We start from the raw sequence: 27,083 nt of genomic DNA, 5'->3' as shown, positions 1-27,083 counted from the left end.
ATCGGAATAAAAAGCGATCAAAAAATGTCACGTGCCCAAAAATGTGACCATTAAAAACGTCAACTCGTCCCGCAAAAAACAAGACCTCACATGACTCTGTGGACTTAAATATGGAAAAATTATAGCTCTCAAAATGTGGTAACGCAAAAAATATTTTTTGCAATAAAAAGCGTCTTTCAGTGTGTGACGGCTGCCAATCATAAAAATCCGCTAAAAAACCCGCTATAAAAGTAAATGAAAAAAATGTATTTATTTCCATTTTCCCATTAGGGTTAGGGCTAGGGTTAGGGCTAGGGTTAGGGATAGGGCTACAGTTAGGGTTGGGGCTAAAATTAGGGTTAGGGTTTGGATTACATTTGCGATTGGGATTAGGATTAGGGGTGTGTCTGGGTTAGAGGTGTGGTTAGGGTTACAGTTGGGATTAGGGTTAGGGGTGTGTTTGGATTAGGGTTTCAGTTATAATTGGGGGGTTTCCACTGTTTAGGCACATCAGGGGGATCTCCAAACGCGACATGGCGACCGATCTCAATTCCATCCAATTCTGCATTGAAAAAGTAAAACAGTGCTCCTTCCCTTCCGAGCTCTCCCGTGTGCCTAAACAGGAGTTTACCCCAACATATGGGGTATCAGCGTACTCAGGACAAATTGGACAACAACTTTTGGGGTCCAATTTCTCCTGTTACCCTTGGGAAAATACAAAACTGGGGGCTAAAAAATAATTTTTGTGGGAAAAAAAGAGATTTTTTATTTTCACGGCTCTGCGTTATAAACTGTAGTGAAATACTTGGGGGCTCAAAGTTCTCACAACACATCTAGATAAGTTCCTTGGGGGGTCTAGTTTCCAATATGGGGTCACTTGTGGGGGTTTCTACTGTTTAGGTACATTAGGGGCTCTGCAAACACAATGTGACGCCTGCAGACCATTCCATTTAAGTCTGCATTCCAAATGGCGCTCCTTCCCTTCCGAGCCCTCCCATGCGCCCAAACGCTGGTTCCCCCCCACATATGGGGTATCAACGCACTCAGGACAAATTGGACAACAACTTTTGGGGTCCAATTTCTCCTTTTACCCTCGAGAAAATACAAAACTGGGGGCTAAAAAATAATTTTGAGGGGAAATTTTTTTTTTTATTTTCACGGCTCTGCGTTATAAACTGTAGTGAAATACTTGGGGGCTCAAAGTTCTCACAACACATCTAGATAAGTTCCTTGGGGGGTCTAGTTTCCAATATGGGGTCACTTGTGGGGGGTTTCTACTGTTTAGGTACATTAGGGGCTCTGCAAACACAATGTGACGCCTGCAGACCATTCCATCTAAGTCTGTATTCCAAATGGCGCTCCTTCCCTTCCGAGCCCTCCCATGCGCCCAAAAGCTGGTTCTCCCCCACATATAGGGTATCAGCGCACTCATGACAAATTGCACAACAACTTTTGGGGTCCAATTTCTCCTGTTACCCTCAGGAAAATACAAAACTGGGGGCTAAAAATTATTTTTGTGGGAAAAAAATTTTGTTTTATTTTTACGGCTCTGCATTATAAACTTCTGTGAAGCTCTTATTGGGTCAAAGTGCTCACCACACATCTAGATAAGTTCCTTAGGGGGTCTACTTTTCAAAATGGTGTCACTTGTGGGGGGTTTCAATGTTTAGGTACATCAGTGGCTCTCCAAACGCAACATGGCGTTCAATCTCAATTCCTGTCAATTTTGCATTGAAAGGTCAAACGGCGCTCCTTCCCTTCCGAGCTCTCCCATGCGCCCAAACAATGGTTTACCCCCACATATGGGGTATCAGAGTACTCAGGACAAATTGTGCCACAACTTTTGTGGTCCAATTTCTTCTCTTACCATTGGTAAAATAAAAAATTGGGGGCGAAAAGATTTTTTTTGTGAAAAAAAAATGATTTTTTATTTTTACGGTTCTGCATTATAAACTTCTGTGAAGCACTTGGTGTGTCAAAGTGCTCACAACACCTCTAGATAAGTTCCTTAGGGGGTCTACTTTCCAAAATGGTGCCACTTGTGGGGGGTTTCAATGTGTAGGCACATCAGTGGCTCTCTAAACGCAACATGGCGTCCCATCTCAATTCCAGTCAATTTTGCATTGAAAAGTCAAATGGCGCTCCTTCCCTTCCGAGCTCTGCCATGCGCCCAAACTGTGGTTAACCCCCACATATGGGGTATCAGCGTACTCAGGACAAATTGTACAACAACTGTTGGGGTCCATTTTCTCCTGTTACCCTTGGTAAAATAAAACAAATTGGAGCTGAAGTAAATTTTTTGTGAAAAAAAGTTAAATGTTAATTTTTATTTAAACATTCCAAAAATTCCTGTGAAGCCCCTGTAGGGTTAATAAACTTCTTGAATGTGGTTTTGAGAATCTTGAGGGGTGCAGTTTTTAGAATGGTGTCACACTTGGGTATTTTCTATCATATAGACCCATCAAAATGACTTCAAATGAGATGTGGTCCCTAAAATAAAATGGTGTTGTAAAAATGAGAAATTGCTGGTCAACTTTTAACCCTTATAACTCCCTAACAAAAAAAAATTTTGGTTCCAAAATTGTGCTGATGTAAAGTAGACATGTGGGAAATGTTACTTATTAAGTATTTTGTGTGACATATCTCTGTGATTTAATTGCATAAAAATTCAAAGTTGGAAAATTGCGAAATTTTCAAAATTTTCGCCAAATTTCCGTTTTTTTCACAAATAAACGCAGGTAATATCAAAGAAATTTTACCACTATCATGAAGTACAATATGTCACGAGAAAACAATGTCAGAATCACCGGGATCTTTTGAAGCGTTCCAGAGTTATAACCTCATAAAGGGACAGTGGTCAGAATTGTAAAAATTGGCCCGGTCCATAACGTGCAAACCACCCTTGGGGGTAAAGGGGTTAAACAACTAAAGCAGGATGAAGCTCTAAAAAAAACTACAGGGAGAAAAATACTTTATCTAAAAAGCTAATTAAAGCTGACAAAAAAGAAACAGAGAAGCACATTGCTAAGGAGAGTAAAACTAATCCCAAACTGTTCTTCAACTATATCAATAGTAAAAGAATCAAAAGTGAAAATGTAGGCCCCTTAAAAAATTGTGAGGAAAGAATGGCTGTAGATGACAAGGAAAAAGCTAATATATTAAACACCTTCTTCTCCACGGTATTCACGGTGGAAAATGAAATGCTAGGTGAAATGCCGAGAGACAAAATATTTGAAGGGTTTCTGAGGGATATTATTCTGGATTATCTCAATGAGAATAACTGTTTAACTACATATCAGCCTGGATTTATGAGGAATCTATAGACTGGGCCAACGTGAGTCATTTGACGTAGTATATCTTGATTTTTCCAAAGCGTTGGATACTGGGCCATACAAGAGGTTGGTACACAAAATGAGAATGCTGGGTCTGGGGGTAAATGTGTGTAAATGGGTAAGCAAATGACTTAGTGATAGAAAGCAGAGGGTGGTTATAAATGGTATATTCTCTAACTGGGTTGTTGTGACCAGTGAGGTACCGCAGGGGTCGGTATTGGGACTTGTTCTCTTCAACATATTTATTAACGATCTGGTAGAAGATTTACACAGTAAAATATCAATATTTGCAGATGATACAAAACTATGTAAAGCAGTTAATACAAGAGAAGATAGTATTCTGTTACAGATGGATCTGGATAAGTTGGATAAGTTGGAAACTTGGGCTGAAAGGTGGCAGATGCAGTTTAACAATTATAAACAGGAACGGGAAACCACTTGGTAAATCTGACATGGAGAAGGACTTGGGGATCCTAGTTAATGATAAACTTACCTGGAGCAGCCAGTGCCAGGTAGCGGCTGCCAAGGCAAACAGGATCATGGGGTGCATTAAATGAGATACACATGATGAGAGCATTATACTGCCTCTGTACAAATCCCTGGTTAGACTGCACATGGAGTACTGTGTACAGTTTTGGGCACCGATGCTCAGGAAGGATATAATGGAACTAGAGCGAGTACAAAGGAGGGCAACAAAGTTAATAAAGGGCATGGGGGAACTACAATACCCAGAGAGATTTGCAAAATTAGGATTATTTAGTCTAGAAAAAAGTTGACTGAGGGTCGATCTAATAACCATGCATAAGTATATCAGGGGACAATACAAATATCTCTCAGAGGATATGTTTATATCAAGGAATGTGACAAGGGGGCATTCTTTGCGTCTGGAGGAGAGAAGGTTTTTCCACCAATATAGAAGAGGATTCTTTACTGTTAGGGCAGTGAGAATCTGGAATTCCTTGCCTGAGGAGGTGGTGATGACGAACTCAGTCTAGGGGTTCAAGAGTGGCCTGGATGTCTTCCTGGAGCATAACAATATTGTATCTTGCAGTATTTGTGATAGATTCCGGCTCTTCAGCTGTGTGTTTGATGATGGATGTGGGATTTCTTTTTTCCTAAACCTTGGATATTTTTTTTTCCTGAACCTTGGATGTTTTTATTGGTTTAAAATAAAAAAAGGAAAAAAAGAAAGAGGAATTCACTAGAGTATACAGTATATTTTAATATTTTGACATTGCACATATATGTATATTCTTTATTATGTCCACTAAAAATAAGTATGTATATCACATATATTATATGTTTATATTATGTTTTTTGCATTTTATTTTTGCTACTTAGCATCACTTTTTATGCACTATCAATTAATATCTCAGAAGCACCCTTAAAACATATAAACACACACACATATATATATATATATATATATATATATATATATATAAAAGGTGCCGTATTCATTCACTTAATATTTATTTATTTTTAACTGTCACCATAAAGTTCACTTTATTTAAAAATAATGTCACATATAAAAAATTCCCTTTCTTATTAATTTTAATAATTTTTATTATATATTTTTCATTTACCCATATAAACATACACAGAATGGATCAGAGATATATTTATACATTCACTTATATAGCTAAAGAAAAAATCCCGCTTTAAATGTCTTTTTGCCTATGGAAGGTCTTTTTTAGCAAGAGCTGAAATGTCTCCTTCGCTCTGATAAGTTGCCTAGGAGATATAGAAGCAGCTTTAGACACATTGCAGTGGGGAGCGCTTACCCTTGACTTCTGGGTCTCGGGTTGCTGTGACGACGTGTCTGTAATTCCGCAGTGGTCACGTCTCCTTCTGATGCGTCGAAGGGGGCGTGGCCATGTGGAGTGTGACGCTGACTTGCTGTGACCGGACTTCCAGTTTTCCGGGGTGGAAGCGCCGCACAAGCCGCTGACATCAATGAGAGGCTAACACTATAAAAGGACCAACTAATCCCCATAAGACAGACCCCCAAGGAAGAAGCTGTACCGCGAAACGCGCGTCGGGGCCTACACTTCACCTACAGGTTATGACTCCATTACATTTCATTTACTAAATGCCTGCACTTTACTTAATATGTCATTAATTGCTCCATTTAATGTTTACATGGGTTTGAGATACAACTAGCATTATGCACTTTAATTATTGTACAAATATCTATGTAGTTTAGGTCTATTTATGACAAAAATTTATTAGAATGCTGACTAGTATAAATCATGTAGGGATACAATACTAATTTTGTGGAGCATATGCTATTTATAGATACAGGAGGAACTGTATCTCAATATTTACTCTGTGGTTGTAGTATCTGCTATCAAATTTCTCCTATTTTATTATCAATGTTTAAGTGTCTTTTTTTGATTCGTGAATAAAATTTCATATATGTTTTTCTAAAAATATGTGGCATAGACTTCTTTCTATGTAGGTTGATGCTATTATATTGAGAATTGCCAATCTACTAAAGGCCTTTTTGGGTATATGTTACTTAGCCATAGCCGACTTTCTCCCCTTAAGGAGGTCTGTCAGAGAGGCAGCTACCATGGTGAAGTTTTGGATAAACTGGTGGTAATAGCCCACAATGCCCAGAAACGCCCTGACCTGCTTCTTTGAGAGAGGTTGTGGCCAGCCCTGAATCCCCTCAACTTTATTTATCTGTGGCTTTATTTCACCCCTGCCTATAACATAGCCCAAGTACCTAGCTTCCTCCATTCCCAAGGCACATTTTTTCAGGTTTATCTAAAACCCCGCCTTCTATAGAGCATCCAGTACCACCTGCATTTTGCTCATATGGCTCCCCCAATCCTGGCTGAAGATTACAGTGTCATCCAGGTAGGCTGTGGCGTACCTTTTGAGGAGGGCCAGGATCTGGTCTATGGCTCTCTGGAATGTAGCTGGAGCGCCTTGTATCCCAAATGGCATCCTTGTTTAATGGAAGCACCCATCTGACATTGAAAAGGCAGTCTTCTCCTTGGCATTTTGGGACATAGGGATTTACCAATACCCTTTTGTGAAGTCAAGGACAGTGATGTACCGAGCCGGCCCTAGACTCTCAATCAGGTCATCATCCCGAGGCATTGGGAAAGCATCACACTTAGAGACTTCTAGCACCAAAAACAAGAAACAAAATCCGCACTCTCAGCCGGTTAAAACAGAGATGCTGGGTGGGAACCTCATATCATGCGTATTGTGAGCCAGTATTACGGGTTCGGGTGCTCCTTTTGGAAAACCAAAGTCCTTAATCCAATACAAGCAGAGAAAAGTGAAAAGGAGCACTCACCATCCGGAAATAAAGTGCAGGCTTTATTGTGGCATACAAACGAGTAGCAAGGTCTTACAGGAGAGCGTGGGTGTCACAAGACGACGGTCGTTTTGCGCCGATGCGCTTCTACGGGTCTAAGGTAAGACTGGGGGGAGGGAAATTTTATGCGAACAAAACGCTACAAAGTCACCGCCCCTAACCCAGCGTCTGCTGAGACAACAAGACACTTACTGATCAGATAAAATTAACAAACACTGTTAAAAACAAAGTTAACACCAAATGTTACATGACACATAATGAATAGTGTTGAGCGATACCGTCCGATACTTGAAAGTATCGGTATCGGATAGTATCGGCCGATACCCGAAAAATATCGGATATCGCCGATACCAATATCCGATACCAATACAAGTCAATGGGACATCAAGTATCGGAATGTATCCTCATGGATCCCAGGGTCTGAAGGAGAGGAAACTCTCCTTCAGGCCCTGGGATCCATATTAAAGTGTAAAATAAAGAATTAAAATAAAAAATATTGTTATATTCACCTCTCCGGCGGCCCCTGGACATCAGCGGGTGGATCCGGCGTCCGGCACGGCTTCTTTCTTCAAAATGCGCGCCTTTAGGACCTGTGGAATGACGTCCCGGCTTCTGATTGGTCGCGTGCCGCCCATGTGACCGCCACGCGACCAATCAGAAGCCGCGACGTCATTCCTCAGGTCCTAGAAGGCGCTCACTCTAGGACTTTAGCTGAGGAATGACGTCGCGGCTTCTGATTGGTCGCGTGGCGGTCACATGGGCGGCACGCGACCAATCAGAAGCCGGGACGTCATTCCACAGGTCCTAAAGGCGCGCATTTTGAAGAAAGAAGCCGTGCCGGACGCCGGATCCTCCCGCTGATGTCCAGGGGCCGCCGGAGAGGTGAATATAACAATATTTTTTATTTTAATTCTTTATTTTACACTTCCGATACCGATACCCGATATCACAAAAATATCGGATCTCGGTATCGGAATTCCGATACCGCAAGTATCGGCCGATACCCGATACTTGCGGTATCGGAATGCTCAACACTAATAATGAATGAACTATTATACAGTACCCTGGAAAAACTACAAATAATTACAAAGAGACTGTCATATCTGATCTCTCATTCAAGCCTAATGGTCCCGTAGCATTTACTCGCAGTATCCATTTCTCCTCCCTCTGGAGTAGCAGTTTGTGCAAATCACCACCTCGTGGAGGGAGCGTAACTGTTGTGAATTCTGTGGCTGAATTCACTTCTGTGGTCACAAGTGGTATTGCAGTCTCTGGGCTTCCTCCCTCAGGTGTTTTGGTGAGCTCGTTGGCTGCCTTGCTATTTAGCTCCACCTGAGTCTGTCTTCCTTGCTCCTTGTCAATGTTCCAGTGTTGGATCTGAGCTACTGCATCTTTCCTTGGGCCTGCTGCTCTGCTAGATAAGTGCTTCTAGTTTGTTTTCTGGTTTTTCTGTCCAGCTTGCTATTAACTTTTGCTGGAAGCTCTGAGAAGCAAAGGGGTGCACCGCCGTGCTGTTAGTTCGGCACGGTGGGTCTTTTTGCCCCTTTGCGTGGTTTTCGTTTTAGGGTTTTTTGTAGACTGCATAGTTCTCTTTGCTATCCTCGCTCTGTCTAGAATATCGGGCCTCACTTTGCTGAATCTATTTCATTCCTACGTTTGTCTTTTCATCTTGCTAACAGTCATTATATGTGGGGGGCTGCCTATTCCTTTGGGGTATTTCTCTGAGGCAAGTCAGGCTTGTATTTCTATCTTCAGGCTAGTCAGCTCCTCAGGCAGTGCCGAGTTGCATAGGTAGTGATAGGCGCAATCCACTGCTGCTTATAGTTGTGTGAGGATAGATCAGGTACTGCAGTCTACAGAGATTCCACGTCTCAGAGCTCGTCCTATTGTTTTTGGTTATTGTCAGATCTCTGTATGTGCGCTGATTACTGCACGCTGTGTTGCCTGATTGCCAGCCATAACAGTACAAGGAGCCACACCAATGATTCCCAATAGAGGGAAAAAAGAAATCCTGACAGCATTTTTTTTTCTTAGCTCTGTCTTCAGTCTTTTTTTTCCCCTAGACATTAGAGTGCTTCAGGACACAGCTGTGGACATGGATATTCAGGCTCTGTGCTCCTCAATGGATAATCTCGTTGTAAATGTACAAAAGATTCAAGATACTATTGATCAGAAATCGATGCTAGAACCAAGAATTCCGATTCCTGATTTGTTTTTTGGTGACAGAACTAAGTTCCTGAGCTTCAGAAATAATTGTAAGCTATTTTTGGCCTTGAAACCTCATTCTTCTGGTAATCCTATTCAACAGGTTTTGATTATTATTTCTTTTTTGCGCGGCGACCCACAGGACTGGGCGTTTTCTCTTGCACCAGGAGATTCTGCATTGAGTAATGTTGATGCATTTTTCCAGGCGCTGGGATTGCTTTACGATGAGCCTAATTCAGTGGATCAGGCTGAGAAAAATCTGCTGGCTTTATGCCAGGGTCAGGATGATGTAGAAGTATATTGTCAGAAATTTAGGAAGTGGTCAGTACTCACTCTGTGGAATGAATCTGCACTAGCGGCTTTGTTCAGAAAGGGTCTCTCTGAAGCTCTTAAGGATGTAATGGTGGGATTTCCTATGCCTGCTGGTTTGAATGAGTCTTCGGACTGTCCTGGTGTGGATTCTGTGGTGGACAGGTTGCAGCAGATCTGGACTCAGGTAGTGGACAATTTGACCTTGTCCCAGGAGAAGGCTCAGCTTTTCGCTAATCGCAGACGCCCTGTGGGACCCCGACTTCGTGTTGGGGATCTGGTTTGGTTATCTTCTCGTCATATTCCTATGAAGGTTTCCTCTCCTAAATTTAAACCTCGTTTTATTGGTCCGTATAGGATTTCTGAGATTCTCAATCCGGTGTCTTTTCGTCTGATCCTCCCAGACTCCTTTTCCATACATAATGTATTCCATAGGTCGTTGTTGAGGAGATACGTGGCACCTATGGTTCCATCTGTGGAGCCTCCTGCCCCTGTTTTGGTGGAGGGGGAATTGGAGTATATTGTGGAGAAGATTTTGGATTCTCGTGTCTCTAGACGGAAACTCCAGTATCTGGTCAAATGGAAGGGTTATGCTCAGGAAGATAATTCCTGGGTTTTTGCCTCTGATGTCCATGCCCCAGATCTTGTTCGTGCCTTTCATGTGGCTCATCCTGGTCGGCCTGGGGGTTCTGGTGAGGGTTCGGTGACCCCTCCTCAAGGGGGGGGTACTGTTGTGAATTCTGTGGCTGAATTCACTTCTGTGGTCACAAGTGGTATTGCAGTCTCTGGGCTTCCTCCCTCAGGTGTTTTGGTGAGCTCGTTGGCTGCCTTGCTATTTAGCTCCACCTGAGTCTGTCTTCCTTGCTCCTTGTCAATGTTCCAGTGTTGGATCTGAGCTACTGCATCTTTCCTTGGGCCTGCTGCTCTGCTAGATAAGTGCTTCTAGTTTGTTTTCTGGTTTTTCTGTCCAGCTTGCTATTAACTTTTGCTGGAAGCTCTGAGAAGCAAAGGGGTGCACCGCCGTGCTGTTAGTTCGGCACGGTGGGTCTTTTTGCCCCTTTGCGTGGTTTTCGTTTTAGGGTTTTTTGTAGACTGCATAGTTCTCTTTGCTATCCTCGCTCTGTCTAGAATATCGGGCCTCACTTTGCTGAATCTATTTCATTCCTACGTTTGTCTTTTCATCTTGCTAACAGTCATTATATGTGGGGGGCTGCCTATTCCTTTGGGGTATTTCTCTGAGGCAAGTCAGGCTTGTATTTCTATCTTCAGGCTAGTCAGCTCCTCAGGCAGTGCCGAGTTGCATAGGTAGTGATAGGCGCAATCCACTGCTGCTTATAGTTGTGTGAGGATAGATCAGGTACTGCAGTCTACAGAGATTCCACGTCTCAGAGCTCGTCCTATTGTTTTTGGTTATTGTCAGATCTCTGTATGTGCGCTGATTACTGCACGCTGTGTTGCCTGATTGCCAGCCATAACAGTACAAGGAGCCACACCAATGATTCCCAATAGAGGGAAAAAAGAAATCCTGACAGCATTTTTTTTTCTTAGCTCTGTCTTCAGTCTTTTTTTTCCCCTAGACATTAGAGTGCTTCAGGACACAGCTGTGGACATGGATATTCAGGCTCTGTGCTCCTCAATGGATAATCTCGTTGTAAATGTACAAAAGATTCAAGATACTATTGATCAGAAATCGATGCTAGAACCAAGAATTCCGATTCCTGATTTGTTTTTTGGTGACAGAACTAAGTTCCTGAGCTTCAGAAATAATTGTAAGCTATTTTTGGCCTTGAAACCTCATTCTTCTGGTAATCCTATTCAACAGGTTTTGATTATTATTTCTTTTTTGCGCGGCGACCCACAGGACTGGGCGTTTTCTCTTGCACCAGGAGATTCTGCATTGAGTAATGTTGATGCATTTTTCCAGGCGCTGGGATTGCTTTACGATGAGCCTAATTCAGTGGATCAGGCTGAGAAAAATCTGCTGGCTTTATGCCAGGGTCAGGATGATGTAGAAGTATATTGTCAGAAATTTAGGAAGTGGTCAGTACTCACTCTGTGGAATGAATCTGCACTAGCGGCTTTGTTCAGAAAGGGTCTCTCTGAAGCTCTTAAGGATGTAATGGTGGGATTTCCTATGCCTGCTGGTTTGAATGAGTCTTCGGACTGTCCTGGTGTGGATTCTGTGGTGGACAGGTTGCAGCAGATCTGGACTCAGGTAGTGGACAATTTGACCTTGTCCCAGGAGAAGGCTCAGCTTTTCGCTAATCGCAGACGCCGTGTGGGACCCCGACTTCGTGTTGGGGATCTGGTTTGGTTATCTTCTCGTCATATTCCTATGAAGGTTTCCTCTCCTAAATTTAAACCTCGTTTTATTGGTCCGTATAGGATTTCTGAGATTCTCAATCCGGTGTCTTTTCGTCTGATCCTCCCAGACTCCTTTTCCATACATAATGTATTCCATAGGTCGTTGTTGAGGAGATACGTGGCACCTATGGTTCCATCTGTGGAGCCTCCTGCCCCTGTTTTGGTGGAGGGGGAATTGGAGTATATTGTGGAGAAGATTTTGGATTCTCGTGTCTCTAGACGGAAACTCCAGTATCTGGTCAAATGGAAGGGTTATGCTCAGGAAGATAATTCCTGGGTTTTTGCCTCTGATGTCCATGCCCCAGATCTTGTTCGTGCCTTTCATGTGGCTCATCCTGGTCGGCCTGGGGGTTCTGGTGAGGGTTCGGTGACCCCTCCTCAAGGGGGGGGTACTGTTGTGAATTCTGTGGCTGAATTCACTTCTGTGGTCACAAGTGGTATTGCAGTCTCTGGGCTTCCTCCCTCAGGTGTTTTGGTGAGCTCGTTGGCTGCCTTGCTATTTAGCTCCACCTGAGTCTGTCTTCCTTGCTCCTTGTCAATGTTCCAGTGTTGGATCTGAGCTACTGCATCTTTCCTTGGGCCTGCTGCTCTGCTAGATAAGTGCTTCTAGTTTGTTTTCTGTTTTTTCTGTCCAGCTTGCTATTAACTTTTGCTGGAAGCTCTGAGAAGCAAAGGGGTGCACCGCCGTGCTGTTAGTTCGGCACGGTGGGTCTTTTTGCCCCTTTGCGTGGTTTTCGTTTTAGGGTTTTTTGTAGACTGCATAGTTCTCTTTGCTATCCTCGCTCTGTCTAGAATATCGGGCCTCACTTTGCTGAATCTATTTCATTCCTACGTTTGTCTTTTCATCTTGCTAACAGTCATTATATGTGGGGGGCTGCCTATTCCTTTGGGGTATTTCTCTGAGGCAAGTCAGGCTTGTATTTCTATCTTCAGGCTAGTCAGCTCCTCAGGCAGTGCCGAGTTGCATAGGTAGTGATAGGCGCAATCCACTGCTGCTTATAGTTGTGTGAGGATAGATCAGGTACTGCAGTCTACAGAGATTCCACGTCTCAGAGCTCGTCCTATTGTTTTTGGTTATTGTCAGATCTCTGTATGTGCGCTGATTACTGCACGCTGTGTTGCCTGATTGCCAGCCATAACACGTAACCCTTTCCAGACCGGCAAACCGCATGACTGCCACATTACCTTCATGTTGGGCTCGTAAGTGGCTAATTAACCGTGGGACCCCTTTACCCATATTAATGGAATTACAATGTTCCCTAAATCTAACAAACAGAGGGCGGATAGTCTTGCCGATATAGTAGAACCCACAAGGACAGAAGATTACATATACTACGTGTGTAGTTCTGCATGTTATTAAATCGCGAACTACATGACGTTCTGGTCCTATTTTTAAACATTTATCTACCAAATGAAACTTACAAAAATTACATTGACCACATTTGAAGTTCCCCTGTGGTATTCCCGTTTGTAGCCAATTTTGTTTTTTTGAAACTACTCTATTTTGGACTAAAATGTCTTTTAAGTTTTTTCCTCTTCTACAGGCAAAGAGTGGTCCGTGGCTAGTAGGAACCACTGTTTGTTAGATTTAGGGAACATTGTAATTCCATTAATACGGGTAAAGGGGTCCCACGGTTAATTAGCCACTTACGAGCCCAACATGAAGGTAATGCGGCAGTCATGCGGTTTACTCGGCCGTCAATAGGGAAGATAAGGGAAGATAAGTATGCCTGCGCAGGAGCGCCGATGCCGGGGAGCAAGGAAGAAGCAGGAGGGCGTCGTCGCAAGAAGATGGAAGGCGCCGTACCCGGACCTGCAACACCCATCGGACCGGACTGCCCTCTGGGTGAGTATAATAAAACCTATTTTTCTTCACTTGCAGGTCGGACCGGGGGCTTATCTACAGCATTATAGAATGCTATAGATAAGCCCTGAAAGGCAGTGGCCGCATCTTATGTCGGCAACATCTGCTGACAGGTTCCCTTTAAGTGCTCAGGCTTGCCACATTAGGGCTTTGTCCTGACTTTCTCACTTTCTCAGTGTCTTCTCTCCTTTGCTCCATAGCTCCTCCTGTGGGGATGAGGCCGGCATCTGTCTGCACTTAGATTAACCCCATATACTATGGAGCATCTTATGGGGCCATAAACCTTTATGGAGCAGTGTACGGGGCATATACTATGGAGCATCTTATGGGGACCATAAACCTTTATGGAGCAGTGTACGGGGCATATACTATGGAGCATCTTATGGGGGCCATAAACCTTTATGGAGCAGTGTACGGGGCATTTACTATGAAGCATCTTATGGGGGCCATAAACCTTTATGGAGCAGTGTATGGGGCATATACTATGGAGCATCTTATGGGGCCATCAACCTTTATGGAGCAGTGTACGGGGCATATACTATGGAGCATCTTGTGGGGGCCATAAACCTTTATGGAGCAGTGTACGGGGCATATACTATGGAGCATCTTATGGGGGCCATCAACCATAATGGAGCAGCATATGAGGCATATACTATGGAGCATCTTATGGGGCCATCAACCTTTATGGAGCAGCGTATGGGGCATATGGATGGGAGCAGCAAATTCCAGAACGGTGGCGCAGGATGGGAGCAGCACATGACAGAATAGGGCAGCACATGACAGAACGGGGGTGCAGGATGGCAGCAGCACATGACAGAATGGGGGTGCAGGATGGAAGCAGCACATGACAACGGGGGCGCAGGATGGGAGCAGCACATGACAGCATGGGGGCGCAGGATGGGAGCAGCAAATGACAGAATGGAGGCGCAGGATGGGTGCAGCACATTTCAGAATGGAGGCGCAGGATGGGTGCAGCACATATCAGAATGGGGGCGCAGGGTGGGAGCAGCACATGACAGAATGGGGGCGCAGGATGGGTGCAGCACATGACAGGATGGGGGCGCAGGATGGAGCAGCACATGACAGGATGGGGCGCAGGATGGAGCAGCTCATGACAGGATGGGGGCGCAGGATGGAGCAGCACATGACAGGATGGGGGCGCAGGATGGAGCAGCTCATGACAGGATGGGGGCGCAGGATGGAACAGCACATGACAGGATGGGGGCGCAGGATGGAGCAGCACATGACAGGATGGGGACGCAGGATGGAGCAGCTCATGACAGGATGGGGACGCAGGATGGAGCAGCACATACCAGGATGGAGACCATATACCAATATAAATGCTCGCCACCCGGGCGTAGAACGGGTTCAATAGCTAGTTCATTTATATATCTGTCTTGTTGAAACACAACCTAAAGGACTGCAAATACTTTATCAACCCTCACATTTTATTCTTCACATGTATACTTATTTCAGCAATCTAAAATTATCAGTGATAAATGCAACTGTTTAGCATTTTGGACGTCTATGCGCATCTGTCTCTGATAACACCTCGCTGTATGTCCTCTTTCTTGTGCTCTGTGAGGGCCCGTGGGACCCCCAAATGTTACCAATACATTAGAGAACTATACATTACTCGGAATGTGGAAGCACCTTCATTATATATGCCATTGGCTGCAGCAAACATAGATCATTTTTTTTCTGAATCATTATCCATTAGATTAATGCAATAGTTAATGACTAATATTGCTTGCCCTCTTTGTTTTCAGGTTCCTTTAATCTTCAGGCACTGCTACACTAAGTTCTGATGGCTTCAAACAGCACAATGTCATAATGCAGCCAACATTAGGCAACTTATTTAATGGAAATGAGAAGAAACCTGGCATATGAATAAAAATGAAGAAAGAGCCCTATGTGGCAAACAAAAGTAGAGAAGCAATAGAACTTTGACATCCAAAGAACACTATTAGGCTAAGTACGCACTAGGCATTTTTTCGGCTTTTGGTTTTGTGCAGCAAAACCTGATTTCTTGGCATAAAGAAGCTGCAGAAAAAAGCTAATTTTCCTTGGTTTTTCTTACATATTTTTGCTGAGGTTTTGGCATGCTAGATTTGTCTCAGTTTTATCTTTAGTGAACACGATAAATAAAAAAAAACAACTGTGGAATTGGACTTTTTTTGCAATTTTTTTTTGGCAATTTCAATGCCAATTTCATTTTTTTTCCTGTTTTCCAGTACACTATATGATAAAATGAATAGTGTTATTCAAAAGTACAACTCGTCTTGCAAAAATCAAGCCCTCATATAGCTATATGGCCAGAAAATTAAAAAAGTTATGTCGCTTGGAAGAAGAAGAGGAAAAACGAAAATGAAAATTTCAGAAAGTGAATTGTTTAAAGGGGTTCTCCAGTCAAAATCAATAAGTCTGCAGTCACTTTGTGTGAAACTCAGTGAATGCGCTGTGGGGATTTGCTGGTTTCTGAGTCGGGACCAGAGGATATGTATACTCTATACATATCCTGGCCAGTGGGTGCGGCCTCACTTTCGTACACTTGTATGGGATGAGGCAGCGCCCTCTAGTTAGCCACGCCCACTGGACGGCTCCATCATCAGACGGGGTGCGACATCAATCCATACAACTACAGAGTGGGCCATTTATATGGATACACCTAAATAAAATGGGAATGGTTGGTGATATCAACTTCCTTTTTGCAGCACATTAGTAACATAGTAACATAGTTATTATTGAAGGAAGACTTTAAGTCCATCTAGTTCAACCCATAGCCTAACCTAATATGCATAACATTAGTATATGGGAAGGGAAAACGTTTCAAGATGGGTGGTGACCATGGCGGCTATTTTGAAGTCAGCCATTTTGGATCCAACTTTATTTTTTTCAATGGGAAGAGGGTCAAGTGACACATCAAACTTATGAATTTCACAAAAACAATGGTGTGCTTGGTTTTAACCCCTTAGCGACCGCCGATATGCCTTTTAACGGCGGCCGCTAAGGGTACTTAAACCACAGCGCCGTTAATTAACGACGCTGTGGAAAAAGTAAATAGCTCCCCCCAGAGTCGGATTTTCTCCGGGGTCTCGGCTGCCGGGGGTAGCCGAGACCCCAGAGAACATGATTCAGGGTTTTTTTTACCCACCCCACATTTGCGATCGCCGGTAATTAACCGTTTACCGGCGATCGCAAAAAAAAAACAAAACGCGATCTCTTTTTAATTTCTCTGTCCTCCGATGTGATCGCACATCGGAGGACAGAGAAAAGGGGTCCCAGGTAGCCCCAATACTCACCTATCTCCCCCGGTGCTCCTCGTGGCTCCCGGTGGGCGCCGCCATCTTCAAAATGACGGGCGCATGCGCAGTGCGCCCGCCGGCCAGCCCCGCGAGATTCTTTGGGGTCTCGGCTGCCGGGGGTAGCCGAGACCCCAAAGAGCATGATCGGGGTCGGTTTTACCGACCCCTGTTTTGCGATCGCCGGTAATTAACTGTTTACCGGCGACCGCAAAAAAAAAAAAAAAAGTAAAGTGTAATTCTCTGTCCTCTGATGTGATCACACATCAGAGGACAGAGACATAGGGGGATTCGGGGACCCTATCATACTCACCTGTGTCCCTGGATCCTACTGCTGCTCCTCCTGGCCGCCGGCAAAAGAAAATGGCGGGCGCATGCGCAGTGCGCCCGCCATCTGTCTCCATCTGCTGGCCGGCAGGAGAACAGCAGTTGGGGCTAAAATTAGGGTTAGGGTTAGGGCTAGGGTTAGGGCTAGGGTTAGGGCTAGGGTTAGGGCTAGGGTTAGGGTTAGGGCTAGGGTTAGGGTTAGGGCTAGGGTTAGGGTTAGGGCTAGGGTTAGGGCTAGGGTTAGGGTTAGGGCTAGGGTTAGGGCTAGGGTTAGGACTAGGGTTAGGGTTAGGGCTAGGGTTAGGGCTAGGGTTAGGGTTAGGGCTAGGGTTAGGGTTAGGGCTAGGGTTAGGGCTAGGGTTAGGGTTAGGGCTAGGGTTAGGGTTAGGGCTAGGGTTAGGGCTAGGGTTAGGGCTAGGGTTAGGGTTAGGGCTAGGGTTAGGGTTAGGGCTAGGGTTGGGGCTAAATTTAGGGTTAGGGTTGGGGCTAAATTTAGGGTTAGGGTTGGGGCTAAATTTAGGGTTAGGCTTCTTTCACACTTACGTCGGTACGGGGCCGTCGCAATGCGTCGGCCCGACATACCGACGCACGTTGTGAAAATTGTGCACAACGTGGGCAGCGGCTGTAGTTTTTCAACGCATCCACTGCCCAATCTATGTCCTGGGGAGGAGGGGGCGGAGTTACGGCCACGCATGCGCGGTCAGAAATGGCGGATGCGACGTACAAAAAAACATTTCATTGAACATTTTTTTGTGCCGACGGTCCGCCAAAACACAACTGATCCAGTGCACGACGGACGCGACGTGTGGCCATCCGTCACGATCCGTCGGCAATACAAGTCTATGGGCAAAAAAACGCATCCCACATTTGCAGGATCCGTTTCTTGTCCAAAACGACGGATTGCGACGGAATGCCAAACGACGCAAGTGTGAAAGTAGCCTTAGGGCTAGGGTTAGGGTTGGGGCTAAAGTTAGGGCTAGGGTTGGGGCTAAAGTTAGGGTTAGAGTTGCGATTAGGGTTAGGGTTTGGATTAGGGTTGGTATTAGGGTTAGGGTTGGCATTAAGGTTACTCTTGGGATTAGGGTTAGGTTTGGGATTAGGGTTAAGGTTAGGGTTGTGATTAGGGGTGTATTGGGATTAGGGTTTTGATTAGGGTTATGGTTATGGTTGACATTAGGGTTGTTTTGGGGTAAGGGTTGTGATTATGGTTAGGGTTAGTGATTAGGATTATGGATCAGGTTGGGATTAGGGTTAGGGGTGTGTTGGGGTTAGGGTTGGAGCTAGAATTGGGGGGTTTCCACTGTTTAGGTACATCAGGGGGTCTCCAAACACGACAGCCAATTTTGCGCTCAAAAAGTCAAATGGTGCTCCCTCCCTTCTGAGCTCTGCCGTGGCCCCAAACAGTGGGTTACCCCCACATATGGGGCATCAGCGTACTCGGGATAAATTGGACAACAACTTCTGGGGTCCAATTTCTCTTGTTACCCTTGTGAAAATAAAAACTTGGGGGCTACAAAATCTTTTTTGTGGAAAAATATATATATATATTTTTTATGACTCTGCATTATAAACTTCTGTGAAGCACTTGGGCATTCAAAGTTCTCACCACACATCTATATAAGTTCCTTGGGGGGTCTAGTTTCCAAAACGGGGTCACTTGTGGGGGGTTAATACTGTTTAGGTACATCAGAGGCTCTGCAAACGCAACATAACGCCCACAGACCATTCTATCTAAGTCTGCATTCCAAAACGGCGCTCCTTCCCTTCCGAGCTCTGCCGTGCGCCCAAACAGTGGTTTACCCCCACATATGGGGCATCAGCATACTCAGGATAAATTGGAAAACAACTTTAGTGGTCCAATTTCTCCTGTTACTGTTGTGAAAATAAAAACTTGGGGGCTACAATATCTTTTTTGTGAAAAAAAAATATTTTTTATTTTCACGACTCTGCATTCTAAACTTCTGTGAAGCACTTGGGCATTCAAAGTTCTCACCACTCATCTAGATAAGTTCCTTGGGGGGTCTAGTTTCCAAAATGGGGTCACTTGTGGGGGGTTGCTACAGTTTAGGTACATCAGGGGCTCTGCAATCGCAACATAATGCCCACAGACCATTCTATCAAAGTCTGCATTCCAAAAAGGCGCTCCTTCCTTCCGAGCTCTGCCGTGCGCCCAAACAGTGGTTTACCCCCACATATGGCGCATCAGCGTACTCGGGATAAATTGGACAACAACTATTGCAGTCCAATTTCTCCTTGTTACCCTTGTGAAAATAAAAACTTGGGGGCTACAATATCTTTTTTGTGGAAAAAAAAATATTTTTTATTTTCACGACTCTGCATTCTAAACTTCTGTGAAGCACTTGGGCATTCAAAGTTCTCACCACACATCTAGATAAGTTCCTTTGGGGGTCTAGTTGCCAGAATGGGGTCACTTGTGGAGGGTTTCTACTGGTTAGGTACATCAGGGGCTCTGCAAACGCAACATAATGCCCGCAGACCATTCTATCAAAGTCTGCATTCCAAAACGGCGCTCCTTCCTTCCGAGCTCTGCCGTGTGCCCAAACAGTGGTTTACCCCCACATATGGGGTACCAGCATACTCAGGACAAATTGGACAACAACTTTTGGGGTCCAATTTCTCTTGTTACCCTTGTGAAAATAAAAACTTGGGGGCTAAAAAATCTTTTTTGTGGAAAAAAAAATATTTTTTATTTTCACGACTCTGCATTATAAACTTCTGTGAAGCACTTGGGCATTCAAAGTTCTCACCACACATCTAGATAAGTTCCATGGGGGGTCTAGTTTCCAAAATGGGGTCACTTGTGGGGGATTTCTACTGTTTAGGCACATCAGGGGCTCTCCAAACGCGACATGGCGTCCGATCTCAATTCCAGCCAATTCTACATTGAAAAAGTAAAACGGCACTCTTTCTCTTCCAAGCTCTGCGGTGCGCCCAAACAGTGGTTTACCCCCACATATTGGGTATCGACGTACTCAGGAGAAATTGCACAACTTTAGTGGTCTAATTTTTCCTGTTACCCTTGTGAAAATAAAAATTTGTGGGCAAAAAGATCATTTTTGTAGAAAAAATGCGATTTTTTTTTTCACGGCTCTACATTATAAACTTCTGTCAAGCACATGGGGGTTCAAAGTGCTCACCACACATCTAGATAAGTTCCTTAAGGGGTCTAGTTTCCAAAATGGTGTCATTTGTGGGGGGTTTCCACTGTTTAGGCACATCAGGGGCTCTCCAAACGCGACATGGCGTCCAATCTCAATTCCAGCCAATTCTACATTGAAAAAGTAAAACGGCACTCCTTCTCTTCCAAGCTCTGCGGTGCACCCTAACAGTGGTTTACCCCCACATATTGGGTTTCAGCGTACTCAGGAGAAATTGCACAACTTTTGTGGTCTAATTTCTCCTGTTACCCTTGTGAAAATAAAAATTTGTGGGCAAAAATATAATTTTTGTAGAAAAAATGCGATTTTTTTTTTTCACGGCTCTACATTATAAACTTCTGTGAAGCACATGGGGGTTCAAAGTGCTCACCACACATCTAGATAAGTTCCTTAAGGGGTCTAGTTTCCAAAATGGTGTCACTTGTGGGGGGTTTCCACTGTTTAGGTACATCAGGGGCTCTCTAAACGTGACATGGCGTCCGATCTCAATTCCAGCCAATTCTGCATTGAAAAAGTCAAACGGCGCTCCTTCACTTCTAAGTTCTGCGGTGCGCCCAAAAAGTGGTTTACCCCCACATATGGGGTATTGGCGTATTCAGGAGAAATTGCATAACAAAATTTATGGTTACATTTCTGTTTTTACACTTGTGAAAATAAAAAAAATGGTTCTGAATTAAGATGTTTGCAAAAGAAAGTTAAATGTTCATTTTTTCCTTCCACATTGCTTCAGTTCCTGTGAAGCACGTAAAGGGTTAATAAACTTCTTGAATGTGGTTTTGAGAACCTTGAGGGGTGTAGTTTTTAGAATGGTGTCACACTTCATTATTTTCTATCATATAGACCCCTCAAAATGACTTCAAATGTGATGTGGTCCCTAAAAAAAAATGGTGTTGTAAAAATGAGAAATTGCTGGTCAACTTTTAACCCTTATAACTGCCTAACAAAAAAAAATGTTGCTTCCAAAATTGTGCTGATGTAAAGTAGACATGTGGAAAATGTTATTTATTAACTATTTTTCGTGACATATCTCTCTGATTTAAGGGCATAAAAATACAAAGTTTGAAAATTGCAAAATTTTAAATTTTTTTGCCATATTTCCGTTTTTTTCATAAATAATCGCAAGTAATATCTAAGAAATGTTACCACTAACATGAAGTACAATATGTCACGAAAAAACAATCTCAGAATCAGTGGGATCCGTTGAAGCGTTCCAGAGTTATAACCTCATAAAGTGACAGTGGTCAGAATTGCAAAAATTGGCTCGGTCATTAAGTACCAAATTGGCTCTGTCACTAAGGGGTTAATGTAACTTTATTCTTTCATGAGTTATTTACAAGTTTATGACCACTTATAAAATGTGTTCAAAGTGCTGCCCATTGTGTGGGATTGTCAATGCAACCCTCTTCTCCCACCCTTGACACACTGATAGCAACACTGCAGAAGAAGTTCTAGCACAGGCTTCCAGTATCCATTGTTCAGATGCTGCACATCTCGTATCTTCACAGCAAAGACAAAAGATAATAGTCTAAGGGGGTCAGATCGGGAGACTTTGGTGGCCATTCAACTGGCCCACGATGACCAATCCACTTTCCAGAAAACTGTTCATGTAGGAATGCTTGGACCTGACACCCATAATGTGGTGATGCACTCTGTACATGGGGTGAGGCCAAACCTACTAGACAGGCTCTGGACGGGAGTATGTATATCACCGGGGTCACACAAATGCGAAAAATATGGCCCAGTCTTGCATGTTAATACCCGGCATTGCCGCCGTCACTCAGGAGCGGAGCGTTCGGCTGCATGTATTGCTATGCAGCCACGCACTCCGCTCCTGATTGACGGAGGCAATGCCGGGTATTAACATGCGAGACTCGGCCGTATTTCTCGCATGTGTGATCCCAGCCTAACTCATAAATACCCCCCAGTCCCTACTCCGAAACCCGCTGGGAGGATTTATTAATCTGCAGTCACAGGAAGTGAATGCAGACTTATCAATTTGGACCGGACAACCCTTTAAACACACAGGCAACCCATGAGTGATCACTGGATATTAATTAGCTGAAAACTAGTTTATTAGTCTGTCACATCTAACTAGAGACTACTTAATGGATTAACAATTTATTGGATCAAAGAAATCACTGAAGCTTCAGGAAGATATGAATGCCAGCAAGGATAAACCATGAAAGATGGAGTATATCCATGAGGCTTAGAGCTGTGAGTCTGGACTGTCACAATTATTTTTCTAATGTATATGCCTCTGAATGGTGTTTTCAAAAGAATGCACTTGGCTAGTCACTTACCAGCCCCATTACAGGAACAAAACTAAGCTAAAATGGACACAATGAAGCGTATTTAATGACATTTCAGAAAGCAGTGTTGTATTGTACTCCATAGAAACCTGTGACACAGCAGCTGTCCTTACTCTGACTCCAGAAGAAAGCAATGATCCTTGTGTTTTACTTACATTGGAAGCAAATCAACGTGGAAAGCAGTCAAGTACTGGCCAAGCCAAATGAACATTTAACTATTTAATAAACTAGACATAAGCACTTCACAGTGCGCTTTAAAAGACAAAAAACAAACCACCAGCCACAATGAGGCAAATTCACTCATTTTATCCAATACTTATACAGTGCAAACTAACCATCATTGGATTGGTCCAATATAAATGTCGAGAGTCAACCAATATTCCTACAGCATTCTTCAGATCCAGTCACTGTGCACATTATCTTAGCCTGGGAAAAATATTTCTGTCCCCACATCCCTAGTTAATATAAATAAAGAAGTCAGACTGACTTTGGTGTAGTTACTCATGCAGACGACTGTATTTTTGATCTGTCCTTGTTCTGCTTTTACGTAGTTCTGCAAAACGTTTGTTAAAGAAAGAGATCAATATGTCATTTGCATTTTAATTTTTGGTTCGTTCTTCATACTGACAAAAATTGCAGCTTACTCTAGGTCATGGCGCATTATGGACCCCCATTAAAGTAAGCAAAATGGGATATAAACCCCCATTAAATGCTTACATTAAATTGCATGTACATGCAGATAAGAAACTTTTTTTGCCCGTTAAATGCATCATATGACAATTTCAATGTGTTTGTTTAAATGAACTCTAAGGTTAGGTTCCCACAATGCGTTTTTCATTTTCAGCAAAGAGAATGGAATTTATAGAAATCTCACGCCAACTGTGCATTTTTATTACTGACCTGAGGACCTTGTTTGAAATCCGTAACATGTCAATTTCTCTTACGGGTATGCAGAGCTTTATGTGCGGATTTTCTTCTTAGAATTGCATTAGATGCGTAAAACCAACAGGTCAAAAATGCATGTGTGTTTTTAGAGTGCTTCCGCTGCGGAAATGCAATAAAACAAATGTCAAAGCCAAGTATCTGGAAGTATCGGAAACAAAGCAGCTTTATTTAACCCCTAATAACAGAGCCACTTTGTACGTTAATGACTGAGCCTCATTTTCCAAATCTGACCAGTATCACTTTATGATGTTATAACCTTATTATAATCTTGGAACGTTCAACATATCCTAATGATTCTGAGACTGTTTTTTTGGTGACACATTGTAATTGTTAATGGTAAATTTTGGTCACTATGATTTGCATTTATTTATGAAATTATTGGAAATTTGACAAAAAAATAGAAAATGTTGCCATTTTCAAACTTTTAATTTTTATGCCCTTAAATCAGATAGTTATACCACATAATAAAAACAGTTCACATATGTCTACTTTCTATCAGCATCATTTTTTAAACATATTTTTTTTATAGATATTTTGAAGGTTTAAAAGTTTCTTTAAGCAGTTTTTAATTTTTTCAACAAAATGTACAAAATCTTTTTTTGAGGGACCACATCACATTTGAAGTGACTTTGAAGAGCATATGTGAAAGAAAATACCCACAGTGACACAATTTTAAAAACTACACCCTTGAAAGTGCTCAAAACCACATTCATGAAATTTATTAATTCTTTAGGTGCGTCACAGGAATTATGAACTTTGGAGAGAAATATTGGCTGGAATAAATAGCGGACACCATGTCGTGATTGGAGAGCTTCTGGTGTGCCTAAACAGTGGACATCACCTACAAGCAGGGTCGGACTGGTCCACTGGAGAACCGAAGGATTCTCCGGTGGGCCCAGGCCTTGACACCTGCTGGCATACAGTGCCCGCAGCTGCCTAGGGCTCTCGCTGCTCCAGGGGCCCCCAGCCAGTGGGGTGTCGCTAATAGCAGCACACCATGCAGCTGCTATGGGGCCCCCGTACTAGCGGAGCAGCAGCGAGTGACAGGAAGCCTAAGCCTGTCCCCGCTGCTAAAGTGAAATGAATATTCACGCTTCCCCACGCCCCCATAGGGCGTGGAGAGGAGTGATTTCATTTCACTTTAATAACGGGCAGTGTTTGCCGCAAGCTGCGGCTAAACACTGCCCGCTATCAGAACCCGCAGACCAGGGCTCCCGCTCCCTCAGGAGCCCCCAGCTCACACAGCCGCTATAGGGCCATAAGCCAGGGGTCCCGGTGCCAACACCGCCCCCCAGCGCTTGTTAATGTGGAGAGAGCGTCAGATGATGCTCCATCTCCCATGATTCCTCTCGCCGCTAACACACAGTGGGTGCGCGATGACGTCACTTCATCGCGTACCTGCTGTTTGTGAGGCCAACAGCAGCGCAGCTCCTGACATTGGAGCAGAGCCGCTGCTGGAATCAGCGTGGGAGCGAAGAGGAGAGGTGAGTATTGTGATTTTTTTGTGTTTTTTATATTATTGAGTCCCGGTTGTATGGGGGGTGAGCTGCATGATGCCCTATGGGGCAAGGGTGAGCTGCATGATGCCCTATGGGGCAAGGGTGAGCTGCATGATGCCCTATAGTGGGGTGAGCTGCATGATGCCCTATGGGGGGAGTGAGCTGCATGTTACCCTATGGGGGAGTGACCTGCATGATGCCCTATGGGGGGAGTGAGCTGCCTGATACCCTATGGGGGGAGTGAGCTGCCTGATGCCCTATGGGGGGAGTGAGCTGCATGATACCCTATGGGGGGAGTGAGCTGCATGATGCCCTATGGGGGAGTGAGCTGCATGATGCCCTATGGGGGAGTGAGCTGCATGATGCCCTATTGGGGGGAGTGAGCTGCATGATACCCTATGGGGTAGTGAGCTACCTAATACCCTATGGGGGGAGTGAGCTGCCTGATACCCTATGGGGGGAGTGAGCTGCATGATACCCTATGGGGGAGTGAGCTGCATGATACCCTATGGGGGAGTGAGCTGCCTGATACCCTATGGGGGGAGTGAGCTGCCTGATACCCTATGGGGGGAGTGAGCTGCATGATACCCTATGTGGGGAATGAGCTGCATGATACCCTATGGGAGGAGTGAGCTGCCTGATACCCTATGGGAGAGTGAGCTGCATGATACCCTATGAAAGGTTGGGTGAGCTGCATGATACCTTATGGGGAGGGTGAGCTGCATGATGCCCTATGGGGGGGAGTGAGCTGCCTGATACCCTATAGGAAGGGTGAGCTACATGATATCCTATGGGGGGAGCTGTATGATGCCCTCTGAGGGTGAGCTGCATGATACCCTATCTGGAATCAGCGTGGGAGCGAAGAGGAGAGGTGAGTATTGTGCTTTTTTTGTGTTTTTTTATATTATTGAGTCCCGGTTGTATGGGGGGTGTGCTGCATGATGCCCTATGGGGCAAGGGTGAGCTGCATGATGCCCTATGGGGCAAGGGTGAGCTGCATGATGCCCTATAGTGGGGTGAGCTGCATGATGCCCTATGGGGGGAGTGAGCTGCCTGATACCCTATGGGGGGAGTGAGCTGCCTGATGCCCTATGGGGGGAGTGAGCTGCATGATACCCTATGGGGGGAGTGAGCTGCATGATGCCCTATGGGGGAGTGAGCTGCCTGATACCCTATTGGGGGAGTGAGCTGCCTGATACCCTATGGGGGAGTGAGCTGCATGATACCCTATGGAAGGTTGGGTGAGCTGCATGATACCCTATGGGGAGGGTGAGCTGCATGATGCCCTATGGGGGGAGTGAGCTGCATGATACCCTATGGGGGAGCTGTATGATGCCCTCTGAGGGTGAGCTGCATGATACCCTATGAGAGGGGGCAGCGTGATACCCTATGAGAGGGGGGCAGCGTGATATCCTAAGAGGGGGGCAGCATAATACCCTATGGGGGCAGCATAATACGCTATGAGGGTGGGCAGCATGATACCCTATGAGGGGCCAGCATGATACCCTATGCAGGGGGGCTACATTATATTCCATGAAGGGGCTGCATTATACCTTATGAGGGGGCTGCATTATACCTTATGAGGGGGTTGCACTATATTCTAAGGGGGCTACATTATACCATATGAAGGGCTGCATTATACTCTGAGGCTGGTTGCATTATATTCCATGGGGATTACATTATATTCTATAGGGGGCTGCATTATATTCTGTGAGGCAGGCTACTTTATATACTATGAGCGGGATACATTGTACCCCATGAGGGGGCTATTTTATATTCTATGAGGGGGCTACCCCAACCCCTGCTACATAATTAAGACGTGTACTACCTTATATTATACCCTGATATTAGAGTGTTTTACTGCACAATTCGTGGGCTTGTATTTATTTCTATGTAGCTACATAGTGGGCCCCAAGAATGATTTTCTCTGGTGGGCCCAAGGTGCTCCAGTCTGACGCTGCCTACAAGTGACCCATTTTGGAAGCTACACCATTCAAGGAATTTATGTGGAGGTGTGGTGAGCATCTTGAACACATGAGTGCTTCACGAAATGTTAAAACATTGGAACATGAAAATTAAAAATTAAATTTTCTCCACCCAAATGTTGTTCTAGGCACAATTTTTTTCATTTTCAT

This window comes from Ranitomeya imitator, chromosome 1 (genome assembly GCF_032444005.1).
Source record: "Ranitomeya imitator isolate aRanImi1 chromosome 1, aRanImi1.pri, whole genome shotgun sequence".
Lineage (NCBI taxonomy): Eukaryota > Metazoa > Chordata > Amphibia > Anura > Dendrobatidae > Ranitomeya > Ranitomeya imitator.
Note: the sequence above shows the minus strand (reverse complement) of the source record.